The following is a 21,384-nucleotide window of genomic DNA, read 5'->3' on the forward strand; positions in this document are numbered from 1 at the left end:
ACTGAGATGTTCCAAAGTGTTGTGTGTACAGTGGCCACTCATCAAAACCTCCAATTCCTGATGCCTCCAACTTGCCTTTTCCCAAGGCACTTTCAGTGGGTGTTTTATTCCCCTTAAGCCCTCAGAAATTTCTCTCTGTATGGCACAAGAGGTGCATTGAGACAGTAACTCACGTAGAAGACTTTAAGCTTTTTACACAAGGCTCAGTTGAGCCCACCTGAAGAGTCAACAAGGCCGGGGGAGGCTTTTTACATCTTTCACATGTGAGACCAAAACTGGAGGCTCAGCAGGGAGCAGCAGTTGGCTGCAGTAGATAAGACTGGAAGGCCTTAGGAGAGGTGAGGAAAGACTGAAGCTCTAGAGGTTCAAGCTAAGCCTAGAGGGATAGTCAGGTTGTTTGGATCCTCTTGTTTTTGCAATCCTTGTTTGTAAGTCCGTATTATTAAGTCTTTAGCAAACCTTTGAGTTTTCTAGGGCATGATTTTGCCAGTGTTGTTTGCTGAATGGGTCTACCAGCTTGTACTGATTTAAACAATTCATTTTATAACACTTTACAAAGCTCTTGAATTGTTTAGCTCCACTTAGCTTCTGCTAGGCTGTGGAAGAATGAAGTGAAACAATGAATGCAGTTTTGTATTTGTACAAGAATATTCATCTTATTTCTTCCCATAGATTTATAGACAGAGCCATAAGTACCATCAGATCATCTTGCCTGACTTGTCAGATGTCAGAGCTGGTACCTGCCATGCAGTTACTTCAGTGTTAATCCTGATCACCTGTGGCCAACCAAAGTCTCTATTGAAGGAAAATAACCTCTCTTCTTTTAAAGATATCAGGAATGGTGATGTCACCACATCTCATGGAATTATCTTTTAATGGGTGATCATCTTCTGAAAACAGTATACACTGTGGGTTTGGCCTCATTTAGTTTAGCCAGAGCCTAGGCATTAGTTCTTGTTAAAGCTTTTTCTAGTCGCTTAAAAGCCATTGCATAACCACTGTTTTTTCATTGGGATCGAGTTTATAAAACATGCCCAGGTTACATCACAATCTTTTTTTCAAACAAGTAGATTCAGCCTTTTAAGTTCTCACTATAAAAAGTCTTTATTTGTTATATCCAACCATAGATCTATTTTTGCACTCCCTCCAACTCTTCACTGACCCTTTATCCAGTGCAGATTCCAGTACCTTTCCCACAAATGCTATAAAATGAGATGAACAGCACCTTGTTATTCTTATATTCTTACATATAAATGACTTCCCAGGTTATACATACAGAATCCAGCTGTCCTCATTTGCCACTAGAGACTTCTGCTGAGTTGTTTATCTTCTATAAACTGGTGAGTTACTGTTTTCCAAACTACAGTCTTCCCTTTTGTAAGGGGGAGTAAATTGTAGCATACATTTGTCATTCCTGTACTCATAACTTCACACTTCAGTGCATCAGAATTAATTGTGGTTAATCAGGCCAGTTTATCAAGAAGGTCTGATTCTTCTGTTTGATTGCTCTGTCTTCAGTATTACTCAGCACTCCATTAATCTTCGTTCTACTGCAAATTTGCCCAGTCAGGATGTCATGCTTATTTCCAAATCACTTGTGAATATGTTGAAGACAGTTTGAGACTGTTAAACTCTTAAAAATTCTTCAGGCCCAACAAACAAACAAATTTTTTTCAGTGATGTTTCTCACTGAGGACTAATTATGAAATCAGCTAACAAACTCTTAACCTTGGTAATACATAATTTTTTCAATCTTTGCATAACAAAATCTTTGTGCAATAAACTATAGAGTTACAGCATAGAACTACATCAGTTTCTTCTTCTTAAAAAAAAAAAAAAAAAAGAAATGAAAAAAACCCACAGTTTTACATTGAATAGCTTCTAGAAGGTAGCTCAGGGCTTAGCAAAGCTGCTAATGATAATCCCTGAAAGATTTATTATTCTTCATGCAATCACATTGCATCACCAGTTTACTAGCTCATGCACCTTACTGGTGGAACACCCTGTAGTTGTTTCACCTTCCTTTACAGTCTTATTGCACGCTGGTCACTGAAGGAGAGATCCAGTACCCTAGTTTGCAAAATCAATGCATTCATAGGAACTTTTAACTTTGGTTTTGGCAGTATGCTGGCATCACATGCAGTACACACCTAAGATAAGGAAATTAAAGACGAATTTCTGTGCATTATTCAAATAAAAGTTAGACTTTCACAAAGCTTAATAGAAATCACAGAATGGCCGAGGTTGGCAGGGACCTCTGAGGATCATCTAGTCCAACTCCAAAACAGATTTACAAAAATAAAAAGAAATGCACAGTTAGGTCTACCTTTATTAAGATCAGCTCTCAACAGCTTCTCTCTCCTTTTATTTCATAGCTCTGAACTTTTTAAGCTGTTTACCAAACCACATGGCTTGATATTCAGTTCTTATACAAGCCAGATAGGTCCCTTATTTCTGCCTTAATAGAAAGGGTTTGAGACATCATTTTTACTGCAAATCTCCCCAGGTGTGTTTATACATACATACACACACATGTATGGAATCTGACTGGGTGGAACCATCTCCTGTCCAGACAGTAAACAGTACTACTTAATGACTGTCCTAAGGCTAACTCATACATCGTCAACCCTTTTTTGGGGAAAACACTGCCTTGTGCAGTACAGCGCAGTCTTCAGTGTATAATTCCTTCATATGCTGAAACTTGTATTTCATATAAAGCATACATCAACATGTTACACAAAACATACGAAGACTAAATGAGAAGAATATATGTAACTTGAAACTAGCTCTTGATTGAAAATAAGCATCACTGTTCACTATTTCAGGGATGATGATGTATTCAGCATGTAAAACTGCCAGCCTGTATTTTAAAGAATACCAAGAGGACCCAGAGTGGTAATACATGATAACTGATTTTCATTTGATCAGATATGCCCACTATTCCACTGGCACCATGGTAACCAATCTAATAGCACCCTATAACCACCTCTTGCTACTTTTGAAAATTTGCACAACATTCAGTTTCTTCCAGTGTTCTGCTGCTCTCCAGTATCCCAAGACTTAAAACAGAGGAGCTGTGGACGGTCAGGAATCTTCCTAGACTACAATTTTAGAAATAATTGGTATGAACGATCTCTGTTTAGTCTTAATATATGTCACTTAGTGGCTATGTGTCACAAAGCAGTTCATCATATTTGTTGATGGAACTTGTTAAGTTTCTTTTTTCCCAACATAGAACAAAAGTGTTTTATTAGCATTCCTGCTTTAGCTGCAGTTAGTAATCATTTTGGTATCTATATGAAGTAATGAGTCTGGACCTCTGATGAGATTTTGCTTTTTCTGTGTATACATTTCTTTTATATTTACGAATATGTTTATTATTGTTAACCATACAAATCATGTTTTTTCTATGCTTAATGACTTATGATCTACTTTGAATTCCCCATGTGTTGTGCATTGCTCTTTGACACCCAGCTGCTGCTTTCTTACCACTTCTGAAAGAGGCTGGGCTTTCAGCCAAAATTGTGAAATTAGGATAGCTCGTATCAGAGCTGCTGAGATTTCCTCAACTGCAGCAGGAGCAGATAGTTGTGCCCCCAAGACATCCAATTCTGCTAGCCCACCCTGATTCTTCCCACTGGTTTGCAGCACGCAGCTGGAATGCTGAGCCTCCAAAGCAATAGGGATTCCTCTTTGTCAATCACACAAGGTTTTTATCAACAGCATGTCTGACCTTGTTATCATTCTGTATTTTTGGATATATAAGTAATAATTTGTTTTCCTTTCACCTCATATCTCTCCAACATGTTCTGAGTAGATTTCAGTAATTACACCATATAGGGTCAAAATATCAAAAACATGTGAGAATTGCATGTAATAGCTGTTTAGACAGACTTCCACATGCTTTACTAGCATGTGGCTCCCCTACATTTATTACAGTGGAGATTCAGCAATGCCTGACCCCTCAAATTTGTCTTTCTTTAATTTGTGTTTTCTTGATTTGACCTAAGAGTCATGGTTGTCTTTGATGTCCTTAGGTTATAGCACGATATCATTTTGCAATGGTGATTTATCTCAGCATGTAATAGGATGTACTTATATAGTTGCCTATCTCGATCTCCTGGAGACTGTTTCTTTCCTTACGCATTTCTGAAACACTTCCTTAAGATGTTTTGCAATTGTTTCTTTAAAGTCTTTCCATATGGAGCTGTTAACATAGTTTAATCTTTTTGATCAGCCCATTTGTGAGTAAGTAAGTTGCCACACTAGATTCCTGCACAGGTTTGTATTTTGTTCAGCGGGAGCACGTGGAATGATAGCTGGACTCTTTTCCTTGCTTGCCCTGAATTCTCCCATACTTGGCTCCCCAGCCAACTGTGGAGTCTTTTAGGACTCCCTGAGAAAAGGCTTTGTTTTGTTATCAGCTGTGTGGTGTCAGGCATGTAGCGTTACTGAGAGCACATCCCATGCACAGCTGGCACAAGTCGCTGATGATAGCTCAATCTCAGATGAAAATGTAGATGGAATGACTGTGTGACTCCCACCAGAGTGTGGACATGTTAAACACTGCTTATATGACCTACCAGGTGCCATGGAAAAGCTGGTACTCCATGCTCTTGGTGACAACACACTGTATATAGGACAAGAAACAGCGCTCTACACGCATCTTCAGATTACACAATGGGTCACAAGGCTTGAAGTCAACATGGAAATGGGAAAATTTTTGTGCCTTTGTCACAAGAAAGTGGACAGGGAATTTCAGTGGGATGAAGTGAGTGCCTCACTGGGAGTTTCAGGTGAGATGAAGTGAGTGCGTCACCAAACACTTTGCATCTGCTTCCTCTTCAGTCTGTGGGTGAGATAGAAAGTGTTCCCAGAGCTTGACACCCTTGCCTTGGCTGGGTATGCTTTCCCCAGGGAACTCCTTTTGCCATAGCTTGTGCTTTCTCCCAGGGGCTGACAGCTGGAGGAGGAGGAGGGGGATGAATCTTTAAGGGCAGAATCTCTTGGTTGTTTCTGTCCGTCTCAGTTCTTTAGGATGGAATTTATTCCCTTGCAGTACTGCATCAGATGTGGGCCTTGATCTCACAGTGCACTGGCACTGTCCTAGCCTCTTCTATAACACAAAAATGACAAAAAAGTTAGGAATTTGATCATACAAAAACTTGAGCCATTGCCATGTGGAGAAAAGCAGTCTCCTGCTGTGTGGTGAAACACTCTGCCTATGTCAGTCTGGGCTGAAACCACAAAGTAGTCAGAAAGCTGCCATGCTGGCCTTTACACTGAGGAAGTAAAGGGAATTCCGTTTAGCAATGGGGAAAGCTTTGAGAAACTGCCAAAACCAGGGGCAAACCGTTCACCTGCATTGGGGTCCCCTGATCCAGCCTGGGATTCTCAAACTAGAGTCCTCACGGGAAAACACCTTTCTCTCTCTGTAGTCAGAAAATGGACTGGGGAACAACAGTTTTATGCATGGACTAGGTTCTTGTAATGTACTTTGTCTCCTGGAGCTAACTGAAGTAGTCACTGAAAATTTGATGTTGACAGTAGCATATAATGTCTGATATGTTAGCCAAGAAGCGGAGGACTCAAAGGCATCAGGTGAGGTGCTGGGTTGGTATTGGGATACCAAGACACAATTAACTTACCACAGCTGAAAATGGTTAGAAATCTTTTACTTCAGGATAAATTGTGTTAGCTGTTACAACTCGTTTTGCTGCTTGGTGGGGGACTTTGGTGATACTGGTGAGAACTATGCTCCTACTTAGAGCATGCTTTATGAGAAGGAAGATTAACAACTTTATATTTTAGTTCAGTAATTAAGGGTGTTGCACAAGTCAGCTATAGCAGAAAATAGATAATGTTTTCCATAAGGAAAGGGGAAAAATTTTTTTTGAAGACTAAAGGATGTTACAAATCTGCTTTAATGCCAGTGTTTCTCCAGGATGTCAATACTTTTCAAACTCTTCCTGAAATATTTGTGAATATGAGTTTTCTCTGAGTCTAGTAAAATCAGTATACGTAATACAACAAACATCTATAGCCAATATTCATCCTGAGAATGAATATATAGAGCTCTCTTAAAAGCTGGATAATGCTGGTAGGTTGAAACATCCCTCTTTCTGGTGATCTAACCTTATTGTCCGAATTTCCTCAAGCTATTTCACTCTCTTTTTTAATGTAGTCATATTTGAATCGTGTGTATATATATATACACATATGTACTTATGGTGACCAATTTATCTTATTAAATAACAAGTACATTGTCACCAACAGCAGTGATGTTGATCAGGCAGAATTGCACATTCACTAATATATTTGAGCCTGATTCTTGTTCTTATTTGGCATTGCTTTCATAGAGCTTTCTATGATCTGTTAGTTTCTGATATGAACTTAAATTTTTGCTTTTATTCAGATTGCATTAGTAATTTTGATATGCTTGAATCTTCATATCACTGAGTCACAGGAGCTGCACTTTCCTGTATCCCTGGGGAGTAGAAGATGGCTGTTCCTAGTAAAGATAAGTATCAGGAGTAAAACAGAAGAGTTTTTTTGGGAAGCTGAATCCTCCTTTTCTATTGTGTTGAGAAAGGTTGCCCAGGAAATTTGGGGGAAAGATGTGCTGAAGCAAGAGGGGCTGGTGACATTGTTATGGTATGACATGAAAGAGCAAATAGGGATGAGACAAAAAAGAGGAGCTGGAAAGGATGGAAAAGATGCTGAAGCATGTTATTGGGAGAATGACTGAGAAAGGGCAAAATAAAACACGATCTAGCTGATTTTTTTTATTTTTTCTTAGTTATGAGTTTAATAATCTTTGAATAATTAACTCTGATTCAATTCATGTGTTTGAGCAGTAATATTATAAGTGGTCTAGCTCAGTCATTGGTAGTAGCTTTAAACTGTGCTGATGGTAGTCTAAGATGCCATCAGACTCCTTAGGAAAAAGGAAAAAAACAGGAAAGAGCCTCAAATGACAACTACCTTGAGGCAGATCAATATTGACTGCTCTGCATCTTGCCAGGAGCTTGTGAGCTGACTGACAGGCCCTGCAACTGCTGTGAGTGGGGGTACTGAAGGGTGGCCTGACTCCTTGAGCTGTGCTAAATCTAATATCTGACCCCTGGGGCTATGCCCTAGAAGTGGTGAGTGCATTACCTTTGGGTTCTAGGTTGTAACACTCCTCTCCTTTCTGTTTTTCTCTTTGTAATTCACCGTTTGCCCCAAATGCGTCTCAGATGCTCATGGAGCAGCTGTTAAGCTTCCTCAGATTGCAGCCTGGGATACCCCAGAAAAACAAACTTCATAATCCCCTCCCCCCCCCCCCAATATCCCCTGGCCATTACCTACTGCTGCACAGCCTGGTCTCTGCTAACATTAAAGCTGCTCCTGAAATGAGGTGGGGAGGGGATCTTGGAGCTACCACAAATATTGAGGTGCCCTTAAAATGATCTTAAAATGATTAAATAATAATAATAATACTATTAAAATGTAACAATTTTAAAAATCCAGAAGTCCTTAAGGTGATAAAAAATTTAAAAATAATCACAGGGCCTAAGGCCATCCCAGACTGAAATATGGCGGGAAGTTGGTACTCAAGACAAAAAACTTAGTGGTACATGCAGCATTGCATTTAGCATTCTCCACTACCCTGGTTATCATAAAACTTCTTGTTATTCTAATGAACCTGTAAGAGGATTTTTCATTTACAAGCTGATAGAGTTTTTGCCTAAGGGTATTTTTCAGCTTCACCTTGCGACTCTGAATCACGCGTTAACACGGTCGGAGTTCCTCAATGTCAGGTTCTCTAAGCATCAATAGCTTTGGAAATGAGTGAATGAAGAGAATATGTTGATTGCTCAGGCTGGAATTCATCTCACATATCTTTAGCTATTCAGAAGCTAGGTGACCTGGATGCTTTTCCAGTCAAAGGAGAGAGAAGAACATAATGTAGATGGGCTTAGTCACTACCTGGAGATGCGGTACTTGCTTTTTTTTCCTCTCTTCAGTACATAGGGAGCACAGACAACAGGCTTAGACCAGAAGTTTAACTTCTAGGTGACTAGATTTAGGTAAGGTAGAGCCTATCCTCAGTGTGTGCTTTGTGGAAAGGTTATGCTTGTTTCTAAAGGAATCGTACTTCATAGCAAAAGGGGGTTTGAACTTTGAACAAACTTAGGAAATTCAGTACCAGCATCAGCTTTGAGTCGAAGGTGCGTTTGGCTGCATCTGACTTGAACTTAAAGAAGAGGTATTTCACATATGGAAGGCCTGAGTCACGAAAGACAAGTTAATTGTTAGGCAACAACAACCCTTAGTCATGCTCCTAGGGGATTCTGGAGGTTTTTATCCCCTTTGTTTCCTTTTCCCTTAAAAACAAAGGTGCAATCTGACACAAATGAAAACCAGCTTTCAAGCAAAAGCCTCACCCATTAGCTTACACACATTGCAGAAACAAGACCTGGAGGTAATAATCTTTGTTGGGTACAATTACAGAAACTGTTGCTAATGTTCCAGTGGCTCCATCCTGATATGGTGGCTGTTCTGTGTACTTCCATCAGGAATACAGATAGACTGTAGAACAAATTGAAAAACTGTATACTTTTATGTGTACACTCGCCCTTCCCTTAAATTTCTCTGATCATTTTTAGAGGGGGGAAAACAAGGCAGGAAATTTTGGCATTTTGTTCCTATCTAGAGAGGTGATGGGTGTAAGTGTTCACACGAAGCAAAGCATGAGCCAAGGAGTAGGAGAGGCTTCTAATCACTGCTTTGAAAAGCTTCTACTCAAGGGCTTGTAACTGCACTTGTTTATTTTATTTTGTTTATTGTTGTAGTTTATCTAATTTCGGTTTCAATTAAGCAGTTCCTGTTCCATCGAAAAGTTTCAATATGATAAAGGTGAGAAAATAAGTTCATAGAAAAAAAATTCCCTTGTACCATGTAATCAAAAAAAAAAAGTAGTCATTTAATAATATATACACATCAGAAAATGCAGGCATAAAATTAAACCTAAGAAATCGAATTTTGCAACTATGTAATACTGCAGGTAAGATGATCAAACTGTCTTACTTGTTCTCCTTGCAACACCAGCTTTTCATCTGAATTCCTTCGTGCATATAGGAAGTGCCTGGAACAAGACTGCTGGAAGTGACTAGGTTTGTGTCTAGTTTCTGTCAGCCCAGGTTCTTGTACAACACTTATTACTACAGCCAGAGTGGCTGTGATTTCATACTTATGCAGGTGCCTAATAGGAGGCATCATGCTTTGTCATCCTATTAATCTCAAGTTGTTTCATAAGCTCTAATTTTAATCTTTTGAGTGGATTTTCAATAGAAATGTATGTGTACCTAATGATGCTTGCATAATGGATTAGAAAATTTAATCACCGAGCTTCCTCAATGTGTGCTGAATACATGCAGATCCTAACTACAGAAAAGGTTCATAAAATGAAGAGGTTCAGTCCATTAAACTCCAATAATCTGCTAGTAAGGCCCAGTTGGATGGTGATTTGGATATGGTTGCTCAGAAATCTGAATTTCCTTTGCATAAGGAAAAAACAGCTGAAAAAAAATGGACTGAACAAAAGAAAAATGAAGCATCCAGCTTTTCCTAATACATGAAATTTAATTTTCTGAAATATTTCAGGTTTTTTTAAGGTGAAATATTTAAGTCTCATTTAAATTTTCTGAGATGCATTTTATATTAAGTATAAAACGCAGAAATAAGTAAGGCATTTCAAATGGAAGTGTGATACATTATGTTTTAGGGATCACAGAAATGTTGCTTATCAAATTTCTCCCTTTCATTTCTTTTGAAGTGGAAAGCTATTAAAACATACAAGTATAAGAATCATGATGCAACTGTACTTTTTAGTGGAAAAATATTACTTCAGGAAAATTCCTTATGTATGAAAATATTAAGAATTTTCTCTGATTATTCCCATCTTCCTCTACTCCCTCACTGTGCATCCTCAGGAAGGACTGTGTCTTTCCACACTGCCCTTAAGTGTATGTCTTCTCTTAATAAATTGTTCTTGTTTTTGTGGTGTTTTTTTTTTTTTTTTTTTGTCATCCAGAGCTGTATGTCTCTTCAGGACTGCATCTCAGTTCCAAATCACAGGATCACAGACTAAATCTGTTCCTGGTTATCTCCTCTCCATCCTACCAGAGGGAATGAGGAACCTCTGTCAGGTAAAGAGAGGTAAAAGAGCTGTGTAATGAGGAAGGAGATGTGTGAGGAACAAGGAACACAAACGGTGCTGAATACAAGTGGGTTGAGAGGGCAAGTCACTCCAGAAGATCTGTCTCTAGGTCTCCATCCTCTTCCTAGTAAGTAGCTTAGTAACAGTTATCCACAGCTCACTGTTTCATGATCATTTCTGTAAGTCCTTAAATAAGGTACTATGTGAATTATATTGCCAATCAAAAAGTCCCCTGGAATTTTTTAAACAAAAGTTGTCCTGCTACCTTTGGACTTCTCTCCCTCCATCTCTCTGTGGAGGCATTAATGTACAGCATTTCTCAGGGTCTTTTCATGAAGACTCTAGTTAGAATTGTCTCTTAGGCTGTTATGGTCATCATTTTTAGATTAACACTGTAGATTAACACTTTAGATTAACACTGGTTTCCTCTCACAGATTGAGGTCATCAATCAGCTTCTTGCTGTTAGTACATTTCTGCAAGCCCCCAAGTAAGAATCCTTTGGCCTCAGCACACTCAGTTCAGTCACAAGAGCTGCAGATGAATGTTTGCATCTTACAACAAACTTACTCCTAGGACAAATAATGTGGGTGGAAATTTTTCGTGTTTCAGAAATCATGGAGGGGTGGAGCTCTGACTCAAGGTAATAAAACACCTGTTCAGCAACTTCTGGCACTCTTCAAGGCTGTAAATATGTTTCAGGAGACTCTGGCAACTGTGGAACCTAATATTCGGGTGTCATTTGCAGCACCTGCTTTTAATGCAGCAGTGATTTCAATGGCATCAACATCTGCCTTTCCTCAGGTAAGTGGAAAACAGAATAAACCTGGCAGGAGTCTCTGAGAATTTGATTCAGATTTGTCCCCAGAATACAGGCAGCTCAAGTCCTTCCTTATCAGTAGGACATAATCTCCAAGAAAGCAAGATTGTGCTTCCTTGGTTATTTACAGCTGTGAGGATCTGGAGTTAAAACCTTTCGATGTAGCGCAGAAATAGCTGCCACTCTCCTGACATGTTCCTTCTGTCTGCCACCTTGCTGATGTGAATGATGAGGCAGGTATATCGTCCATTCCACATTGTAATTCAATGTTAAGGAGTTTAAATATGTGGAAATATAGACTTTCACTATCTTTTTGATCCTTTGTCCTTCTCCTCTCAACAGCATCCCAGCAGCAAATCAAACCCATTGAAAAATGAAGAAAGAAGATGGATGATGCAGGCTATGGCACAGAGTGACGTTCGTGCTAAGGTACTAACTTCAACAAACTAGTAATGGGACAAAAAACCTTTTTTGAGAAGGGCAGGATCTTTTTTTCGATATTTGGTTCTTATCAGATTCACATGCTTATTTAGAAATAGGAACATTTCATGGAAGAAAACTTTCTTTAGGTGAAACATCTGCATTCTGTTGCTTTTACATTCCATTCCTTTATCTATTTATACAAAGTGTATTTTTACATAGTTTTATTCCTTAGAGAAATTCCTTAGGGAAAATGTACTCAATTTGTTGTTAAAATGGGACTGAGTTTGGCCTTCTTTTAATACTTTATTGACTTTAATGGAGTTTTAGCGCTGCATGAAAGGAGAATGTTGCCAGTGTCAGCAAGTCAGAATTTAACTGTTAGTAATCCTTCAGATTTTCATCATTAATGCCAGTTTCCAGAGGGGGGAATAAAAAAAAAAAAGAAAAAACAGAATATAGAAATGGTGTCTAACTCCCACTGGGGTGTGAAATTTGATGTAAATGGCAAAGTAGCTTAACCAATACTGACATTGCATTGAGATGTCCAGAATTGGCTCTGTGTGTATGCTAAAGATCATAAAGGGAATGCACTAAAGCAGGAAGAGCAGCTATTCAGGAGAGCAATGACCCAACCTTAGCTGCATTTCTGTAATGATTTACTATATTTATACTGATGTGTTTTTGCTTTGAAATACCCATAGCTAAAGGCATCCAGCCCTCCTTTACTGCTGATGTAGTTATATGTATATTAGGTTGTTAGACTTCAGCACACTTTTGAACATATGTAAAGCAACAGGAAAAAAAAAATTGTAGTCACAGGCCCCTGCATATGGGGGTTATGTGACCCTTTGTACTGCTTGAATTTATTGTTCTTGCAATACTTTTTCCTTATCGAGTCGACCTCCAGAAGTTCTTTTGCTCCCTACAAGTGTTTAACAATAAAGACGTTCTCAGTCACTCTTTATGGACTGCTGGCTCTTGAACATGTCTTCTATCCCCTGTAATAAAGCTTGGCAGCAAACTGGCATTAAAAACACAGGCTTGTGTGAGCTGGCCAGTTTCTGCCTCTACTGGCATTGGGTTTCCTGGGCAGCTTTTGGCTTTTCTCTTGGTTTTTGTAATCTGAAGTTTTACCATCTATGAGAAGAGGATGAACATTAATGGAGAGGTATTATAAAGGACAACATGTTTTTTTAATGTTAATTCTCAACATTTGCCTGAGTATTTGCTTCAGTTTGAGAGGACTTTTTATCACACAGTTATATGTTGAATAGATACTGGACTGGTTTAGGAAAACATGTCCAGGGGCTGCTGCACAAAATCCAGCTCTGTTCACTACTTACAGCACGAAGTTAAAAATCCCCCACTGCTAAAATATCTGGAAAATGTATCAACTTTGTGACACACACCCCACCCACCACCCCCTTCAGATTTTAAAATGAATGAGTGTCAAGAGCATGTCTGTAGCTGTTTCTGGGAGTCCTCAGTTGACAGTTTGCCTTCTAGCACCTTAGTCATGAATACAGGAAAGATGAAACATGCTAAAAGAAGATCATAAATAGCTGTGAGTAAGCCAGTCAATAATAACAGTAAATCTAGCAAATTTATCACTATTATCTGTTAGTGCATTGTCTTTCTCAGACCTCTACAGAATAATTTGCTGTTTCTGAAAATGCAAAAATTGATCAACAAATTATCAGGTTAAAAAGACTAGATGTCAGCTCATCTGCAAATGCACAGAAAACAAACAGTAATGCAGGCAAGAAATCAGTAAGCATAATCTCAACTCAAGAGTACTAGTATTAACACTGAGCAGGGAGAATTCACCAAGGTATTCCAAGGGCACAAAATCATAAACCAGAGAACTAGAACTTTGATCACTTTGATTTATGTAGGTGATACTCATAAAAAAAGTGGTGCATGTCTCTTAATGGTTTGCTACAAAATGAGAAAAAATGCACTGCATTATTACCAGGACCCCATTATCCTTCCCCTTTTAAAAACAAAGTTTTCCAGAGGTATCAATGAGTTTTTAAGGAAGGCTGCTGAGTCTACCTATCACCCTGTCTTTGCAGGCATGAGTTCAAAGGTTCAGTGTACAGAGATTTATCTTTTATTAGCGGGAACTGCAAGAGGATTTGTCCGTCTGTGCATTATGGGTACTCAGATTTTGGTAATATTCTCTTCAGCCTTCATATCAGGAATTGCCCCTGGCTTAATATAGGAAGTTGTGCTGAAAGTGGCTATTTATGATGATAAATCACTCATGAATAGTTGATTACATTACCAACTCCCTGAATTAAATTTTTTTATTGTAACACAAATGATAATCAGCAGCAGCAACCAAAGATACTTGATTGCTTCTCTGAGGTTCACATTACTAGCTGTTTCTTCTTGTTAATTCCTTGAATCTTTTTTTTTCTTTCCCAGTCTCCTACTTGTGCTGTATATGCATGACTGTATGCTGGGTATGCGCTGACTGACAAAGCCTGTGTCTTGCTGTTTCACAGGACTGAGATTTCTCAGCTGATACAGTGAGATTTTCTGTGACGCTGGCTACCTACCTCCTGTTGTGCAGTGTTTCCATACACAGCTCATTGGCTTTTCTCTTGTGCAGCACCCATTCAGAGCTCTCTTTCTGGAAGACAGAAAAAATTCATAATTTTCTTCCTTCTCTTGGACTGAGCAATCCTCTTATGACACCAAATATCCCCATCCACATTCTTGTTGTGATTCCATATGAAAAGAGGTGTTTGAAGCCTTGCGCAATCTTTGATGCTATCTAATCTTTGCAGCATTTTACTCTTCATGGAAATGCTTAATACATCTTCATAGATGTATGTTCTGTTTTGTTTTCTTCCTAATATAATTCTCCCATATGCTAGCTCTTCTATCAGTCTGTCTTCATTATGTGCACAATATGAAGTCCCTATGGAGGATTCTTCACATAACCTCTCTTCTAGTCCACTGCAGTGATGTGTGCATGACACTCAGGAATGAGCATATGACTTTTTGATGTAGATATGTTTTCATACAATCTATATTTGTTTCTATCACTCTATTCTTAAATAGTCATGGTAATTTGTATGCATCTCTGACAGCCTATAAAAACATGGGTTTCAAAATGATAATTGAAGGGCTGATGCCACAAGTTTATGCTAAAGGAAGCTAAGAGTACCAATGCTAAATGTTTTAGTGTTTCCTTTCACTCATTTCTTTGTCTTGAAATATGTCTGCTGAAGCTTTTATATATTTCTCTAACTTGAAAACTATTTTTGAGAAAGGTATTTAAACAAATGGACAAACCCCATGACTCAATAGGTTTCTTTAAAAACAAGAGGTGAAAAGAATGTTGTCTTCAGACAGATGTTCCTAGTGATGGAAAAGGAGAAGTTTGGTTGAATAGTGTGGAGCTGTTTCAGCCCAATTTCTGATAATGCTGAGATTTTTACTCCCTATTTTAAAACAAACAGCACTATAAAATATGAGCACCCTATTTAGGACAAGTTATTTATTTCCTATTTAGTTTCGGTATAAACCCAACCAGAAGCTAACTAAGTGCATGTGTATCTTCTACTCCTAGTAGCCTGATAAAGAGAATGTGTTTTTTCAGCACTTCATGGCCCGCTTGGTGTTTTGGGTGTGCTGATTCTGTACATCACAGCAAAAATTATCAGGATTTTAACAAGTCAACTTACTGAACCTTCAACTTTATTACCTTCTGAAGTCAAGATTGCTGGTTATAAGCTTGAGCTCATGGGCAAAACTTTATGGTTATTTTAGGCACTGGTTAATTTTTAATATGTCATCAAATTACCCAGCACTTTTTTTTCAAAAAATCATTTTTGCCATTTCAGGGGATAACTTCATAGCTTGACTATTTCTGTAATTTTTTGCAAATCCCTTTTATGACCTTCATGTCTTTTATCTTTCTAGATATGGAAACACTGTTAGATTAAACAATTTTTTCATGATGAATTCCTCATGGTCCAATGCTTTACACACTTCAGCTGATATACTGTCCTGTCTCACAGATTTCTTATACTTTGACCTTTTAAGCAGTCTTTGACTTCTATCACAGTAGCAGCAGTAAATGTGCTTTCTCTCATTTCACTTGAGAGTTTCTCCCTGTTGTTTTAATTAATGTTTATCAGTTAATAGATGACACCTAATTATTTCATCATCTTCCACCACCACTCCTCCATTTTCTCTTCAGATAATCTTTTCAAACTTCTGGTCATTAGCTTTCACAACAGCTTTTTTCTTTTGTTCCCTGTTGTTTTTTGAAGTGACTTTATTAAGAATTACTGATCTGTTTGTCTTCAGAAATTATCTAAATTACTCCTTGTGAATATCAGCGACTACCCTCAAGCCTCCATGAAGTGGTCACCTTTTGCTTGACTTTGATACATACTGAGCCTACAGTATTATTTGGAGGAATATCTTTCTGAAATTTTACAATTCTCCTTGTAGTTAGTTTGGTCTATTTATAACCTCCACCAGCCCTTGCTATTAGAACTGTAAGCTAATACCTCCTTATTCCCAAATCTACCTCACTGTAATGCCAAAAATTGTATTTCTATTGATGCTTTACTTGGTCAAATAAATCACTGTTATCTTGTAATTTTGACTGTCTCAAAGTCACTTTTTAATGTATGCTTTATTCTATTTATATCTTTCTCTCTTACTGGAGGTACTCAATCCAGAATCTGCTGATAATAACTTTGTATATAGTTAAATTCTCCTTATGGAGGGTAGCAGTCAGGCCTGGGGATTTGACAGACTTTGAAACTGTATTTTTCTTTCTTGTGCAGAGCCTTTTCCTCTGGTGCTCACTACAGTCTTACTGCGTTTACCCCAACTCCTTAATGAGAGTTCCTATTATAATTGCACATCAGCTTGGAAACCTATTCAATATTCAATAGTGGCTGAATTTTTAGAACTTTTTCCTTTTTTTCCCTATTTCTGTTCCTAAATTATGATACAGGTAGCCATCCCCTGTGCCAACGAATCCTTTTCATTCAGTTTCTTGTGTACAAGCATGGTACAACTCTTTCATTTTTGTAAACTTCAGAGCTTTTGCTAAATTTTCCACAACGGTTCCCATTGTCAGGGACTCCAGATAGCCATCTGTGCTACAGCTATAGTAAGTTTTGCCCATTTTCTGTATGTTTCTGCTGATGCTGATATCCTAGTTGCTTTAGCTGCTGCTGATGGTCATGTTCTCTGAAGATGTAAATCCCTAACGCACATGTGAGTGGCACAACCTCTATAGACCCAGTTGGTTAGGCCTAATATTTTCAGCAGGAAATTGGAGTTAACCTTCTCTGAGCTGGCCTGTAGTCACAACCATGTGTTTTGTTCTATTTTGAATCATAGAACCATTAAGATAATTTAGTCCAGCTGTCCATCCATTAATGGGATAATTGCATCTGGTAAGGAAAACTTGTATTCTCACAAAAGCAAGCTGGGAATGTTTCTCAGAATTTGTGGGTTGTCTTGGTGGCCTGATACTTTAATACTCTCTCTAAGGAGCTAATGCATCTTTAAACAGCCTTACAGCCTTGCATCATGAAACTGTTCCTCCCTTTTAAAAATAAAGAGAATCTAAAAAAGGTGTCTCTTCCCCACCCACACACACCTCATCCTCCTCCCTCCATCCAAGAACTGCATTTAAAAGCAGAAACTTTTGTATCAGATTTGATTCTTAGTAGAGCACAACACAGGCTCAATAGTTCACCAAAATTAGGGCATCTTTGATTCATGGATTCACTGAATTTTGTGGTGTTGTATCAGATGCAAGCAAACACTTGTATGATTTAGTGTATCTGGCTGACTGAACTTTCTCAGGTTATTTACTCTTCATGTTCTTACTCACCCTTACCTTCTACAGTTTCTGTATGGATATTTGGGTGACTGCAGACTGGGAATCGGTGAAGAAAGTATGTTTTGTTGCCTGCTGTATTAGTGTTGTAATACCAATTAGAAGAGAGGACTTGAGCGGAACCTGGGTTTCTTCACAGTTTGGGATGTGTTTTTATTGTAATGAGAACCAAGCTTTAAACCACATCTTTATCTTTTTCAGCAGGAAGAAATGTCACCTTACTCCCTGCTCACTGTAAGAATAATAAAGATGAGAAATGTTCATCAGGCAGACTTCTGTAAGTACCAGATTCTTTGTACTGATATTATACAGGTCTAAAATTATTGGATCCCTGCTGGTGCTAGCCACTACACAAATGCAAACCGCAGAGGTCATACTATCTAAGAATTCACAATCAAAGTCAAATTCTGCTACAGATTATCTATTTCCACTTTCAGAGTTGTTCTTTTCTGTTGATGTGTTGTCTTTTTTGTTTGTCTTTTTAAATTTAGCAACAGGTCAATAATGGTTGGGTATTGATTAAAACTTGAAGACTAGCATGTCAGCAAAGCACAGAATTATGCATTGCTTTTCTGACATGTTGGCTATTTCAAAGAGATGAAAACATTTTAATGCTAGTTTTAATACCTAGGTGTTTACATCATATGTCTATAACAAATATGTAGAATACAGGTCTGAAATCCTTGTACATCTTTCACTCTCAACTCTTTGGTGGGATTTCTTAGAGCACATCTCGGAAGTCCAGTGAAGCTGTGTTGTGTATATGTCCTAAGCATCATGACATCAGCCATGATGTTATGAATATTTCTAACTTTGACCCTACACTGAGATGTATAACAGAAATCTGTTGGGGACTGAAGTCCAATGCACATTATAACTTACGTGCAAAGTATTCTGAAAATGTGTGGTATTTGTCCAGCCCTTACTGGGTGCTCTTCTTCCACAGGGGCTTTTCTCTCTGCAGAATTTTCTCCTGCAATTCCTATGCCTGCCTTGTGAACTTGGCAGGTCACTAATAACAACAGCCTTGCATATCCCCTTACCATACTGTTCTTCTTCCTCTTGCTGTGCATTCTTTGCTTTTTGGAGATGGGTCTGAAGAGTTCACTAACATCACAGCCCCTCCACTGCCCAGCATCTTGTATAACATGTTACCTCACTCTATCTTCCTACATTTTAACTTTTTTAGTACAGTCTGAAGATCCATCAGAGTAAAAAGTAACTTATAATTACCATTTGCACAGAGCAGGGTCAATTCTTTAGCTATGATGCTATAAAATGTGATAGCTTCAGTGCAGTTACCAAAGCCATCACGGGAAATGGCTGTACACTGCATGTCAAGGACTTTCAGATTGTCTTGATACATTCCTTGAAGTTAGAAACTCTGAGAATATCTGTGATAGTCACAACTTTTCCGAGGAAATAAGATGAAGCGTCCATGCTGCCAGTAAACCAGGCAGCTCTGCTCCAGGCTACTTTGGCCTGGAAACCCTAGCAGCTTTTGTTTCAGAAGACTCCTGGATCCTGTCCTCTAGTGATGAGTCTGGTCCAAAGATAAAATCCATCTCTAAAGATCCTCCTCCTCATGAGGCAGCAGGTCATCAGACAGACTTCAAGGAAGGCTAAGTACATGGCAGGATGACTTTTGTTTTCTCCAAGTGCTACTTGACTTCCCCTGGATAATTCAAGAATATCAGCATGTTCTCACCAAATATTACCACTCGTTTTTAACCTCATCTTTGAAGGAACAATGTTCTACAAAGATTTGTCACCATCTTTTTGTATTTCATTTGCTTTGGAGTTTCAAGAACGTGGATGTCACTGTTGTCAATCTTCTATCTAAATGGAAAGAAGTGTTTGATTTGTATGGTCTGTAATTCTGGGTTGCAGAGAATAGAAGAAATATCATAGGATAGCAAAGAAGGTGGAATTAATGTCTATACTTTTTCAAAGTTACAAAAACACTGCACATGTTTGCAAGACCTTACCTTCATTCCTTTGTAAAAGAAAATAAATTATCACTTCAATCACCTTTGATCTAGAATGGCAATGGAATGACAAGATAAGAACCATGATTCACCAGATTACGCAAAGGGAGCGTATGAAGTAAGATGACGCTGTGTTCTCAGAAAATAGTTTTACTATGGTGACATTGTCCTCTATGCTAAGGACGGTAGGATTTCAGAGAAAATCTTGCATGATGAGATGAAGACACTTAGGAAATTCCTGTTATCACCTAAAATATACATCACTGAAGTAAGGATCAAGATGAGTGTCAAGATGAGTGAGCTTGGTTTTTAGCTTTGTCAATAGACTTCCTGAATAAGTGTAGGCAAGTCACCTGAACACTCTGTGCCTATGCTTCCGCTTCCCTGTCTATAAAATATGGATAACAAAATGTGCTCTTACAGACATTTTGTCCATCTTGTGAGTCTTAGAAACAGTGAGGAATATCTCTGGATCCTTTTGTAAATTACTGTTTTTTTTAAAAAAAAAAAAAAAAAGAAAGGTTTAGAGACCAGTAGGTGACAAAAAGGAACTTCCTAAATTTTCCGTCAGTAATTCCTCAGCTACTGCAAGGCTTTGGGTGTGTTTCTTATGTAAAATGGAGCACTGTAAGCCAGCATGCAGTTGAACAAGGAAGGCAAAACAATATTAAATAGCTCCCTGTTGATAGAGCAGTAACCTGCCTGTGCTCGCAAAGAAGTTGGAGTCTCCCAGGGGAAACTGTATGTGACCATGTAATTTAAATTCTCTGGTATAATGCAGACAGCCTGTAATTTTTGAGAGCTTGATTTGGAAGTCATATTCATGTCCTTTTGATTAAATATTTTGTTTTTATCATTTAAAAGTATTTGAAGCATCAGAAAACTAAGCTACATAAGCTATTGTGTACTGATGAGAATTAGAAAATGAGGCTGTTTACTTAGCCTCATCTCAATGACATGATCTTTTCCCCTGGAAAACTGAATATAAGCAGCTGGTACAGAAACTCTCATGCTGTGAGATATCAGTGGAAGGCTGAAAATTTTTATCATGATTTATTTCAGATTTCCCTAGATTGTCATCTTCCAAGTGCCAAATCCAGGAACAAACTGCCTTTCCACCAAAGTGCAGCAGCTTCTATGATGCTTTTTCTGACAGCATGCTGGCTTCCAGTCTTTCTAACTACACACAGTTATCAGCTTGCTCACGTTTCTGTTCACCTCTGCTTAGCTAAAACATGCTATTTTCTTGATTTTTTTTTTTTTTTTCCTCTGTTCACCACAAGTGTAGTCATGCCAGGCTCTTAAGTCATTAGAGTTTTTATATTTTTTTCTGTGACTTGCCAAATCCTTGCTTCAGGGAACACCGCTATGTACTTCCACTGACGTTCTTTGCTATTGCAAGCACCCAACTACATTGTAGGTGTTTATCAAACATGCATCTCGAAATCTGTGGTATGTGTGTTACATAAGCCTGGGAGGGAGTCTTAGCTTATCCTGAGATCTGTTGCTACGCCTTTGTCTGTGGACAGCACATGCTGGTGGATTTGGGCAATGATTTCACCTGTTTACGCACAAAGACAAATCTAAAGGAAAAAGAAAGTAGCCCGCTCCTCCTCAATGGATCGATTATCTCTTTTCATATACCTGCTGTTGCTCCACCACTTTTGTGGGCTCCTCTATACCTAGTTAATGCTCAGCCATGACGTTAGCTTCTTAATTCATGTAACTGGTTTCTGGCTTATCTTATGCAGATGTTCTTAACAGACTTGAGGTAATTAGTTTTCACTGTATGCCTAGCTGACCTTTATGTCAATTCATAATAATGGGTTAAATTGAAACACAAATTTCTGACACTCCTTGATCTCACTGAGAGGTGTTAAGTTATGATCACTTCTACTTATCCTGCTGCCCGTCAACATCAGGCTCTAATACTCCTATGCAGTTATGCTAGGGTGGTGGTGGGCAGTTCAGGAAGCAATATAGATGAAGCTTGTGGGACCTTACAGTCTGTCTGGTACCTGCTTTGCAGTGGGATTTCCCTCCTCAGCCCAAGGATTGTAGACAGTC

The 21,384-nt window shown here is 38.5% G+C and overlaps 1 pseudogene; it reads left to right on the forward strand.

Annotated features, from left to right (window-relative positions):
- Nucleotides 1–4,591: 4,591 nt before the first annotated feature.
- Nucleotides 4,592–21,384, forward strand: part of LOC118244262 (cytosolic phospholipase A2 epsilon-like) — a 42,573-nt pseudogene continuing 25,780 nt past the window's right edge.

The sequence above is a fragment of the Cygnus atratus genome, chromosome 5, assembly GCF_013377495.2.
Source record: "Cygnus atratus isolate AKBS03 ecotype Queensland, Australia chromosome 5, CAtr_DNAZoo_HiC_assembly, whole genome shotgun sequence".
NCBI classification, from domain to species: domain Eukaryota; kingdom Metazoa; phylum Chordata; class Aves; order Anseriformes; family Anatidae; genus Cygnus; species Cygnus atratus.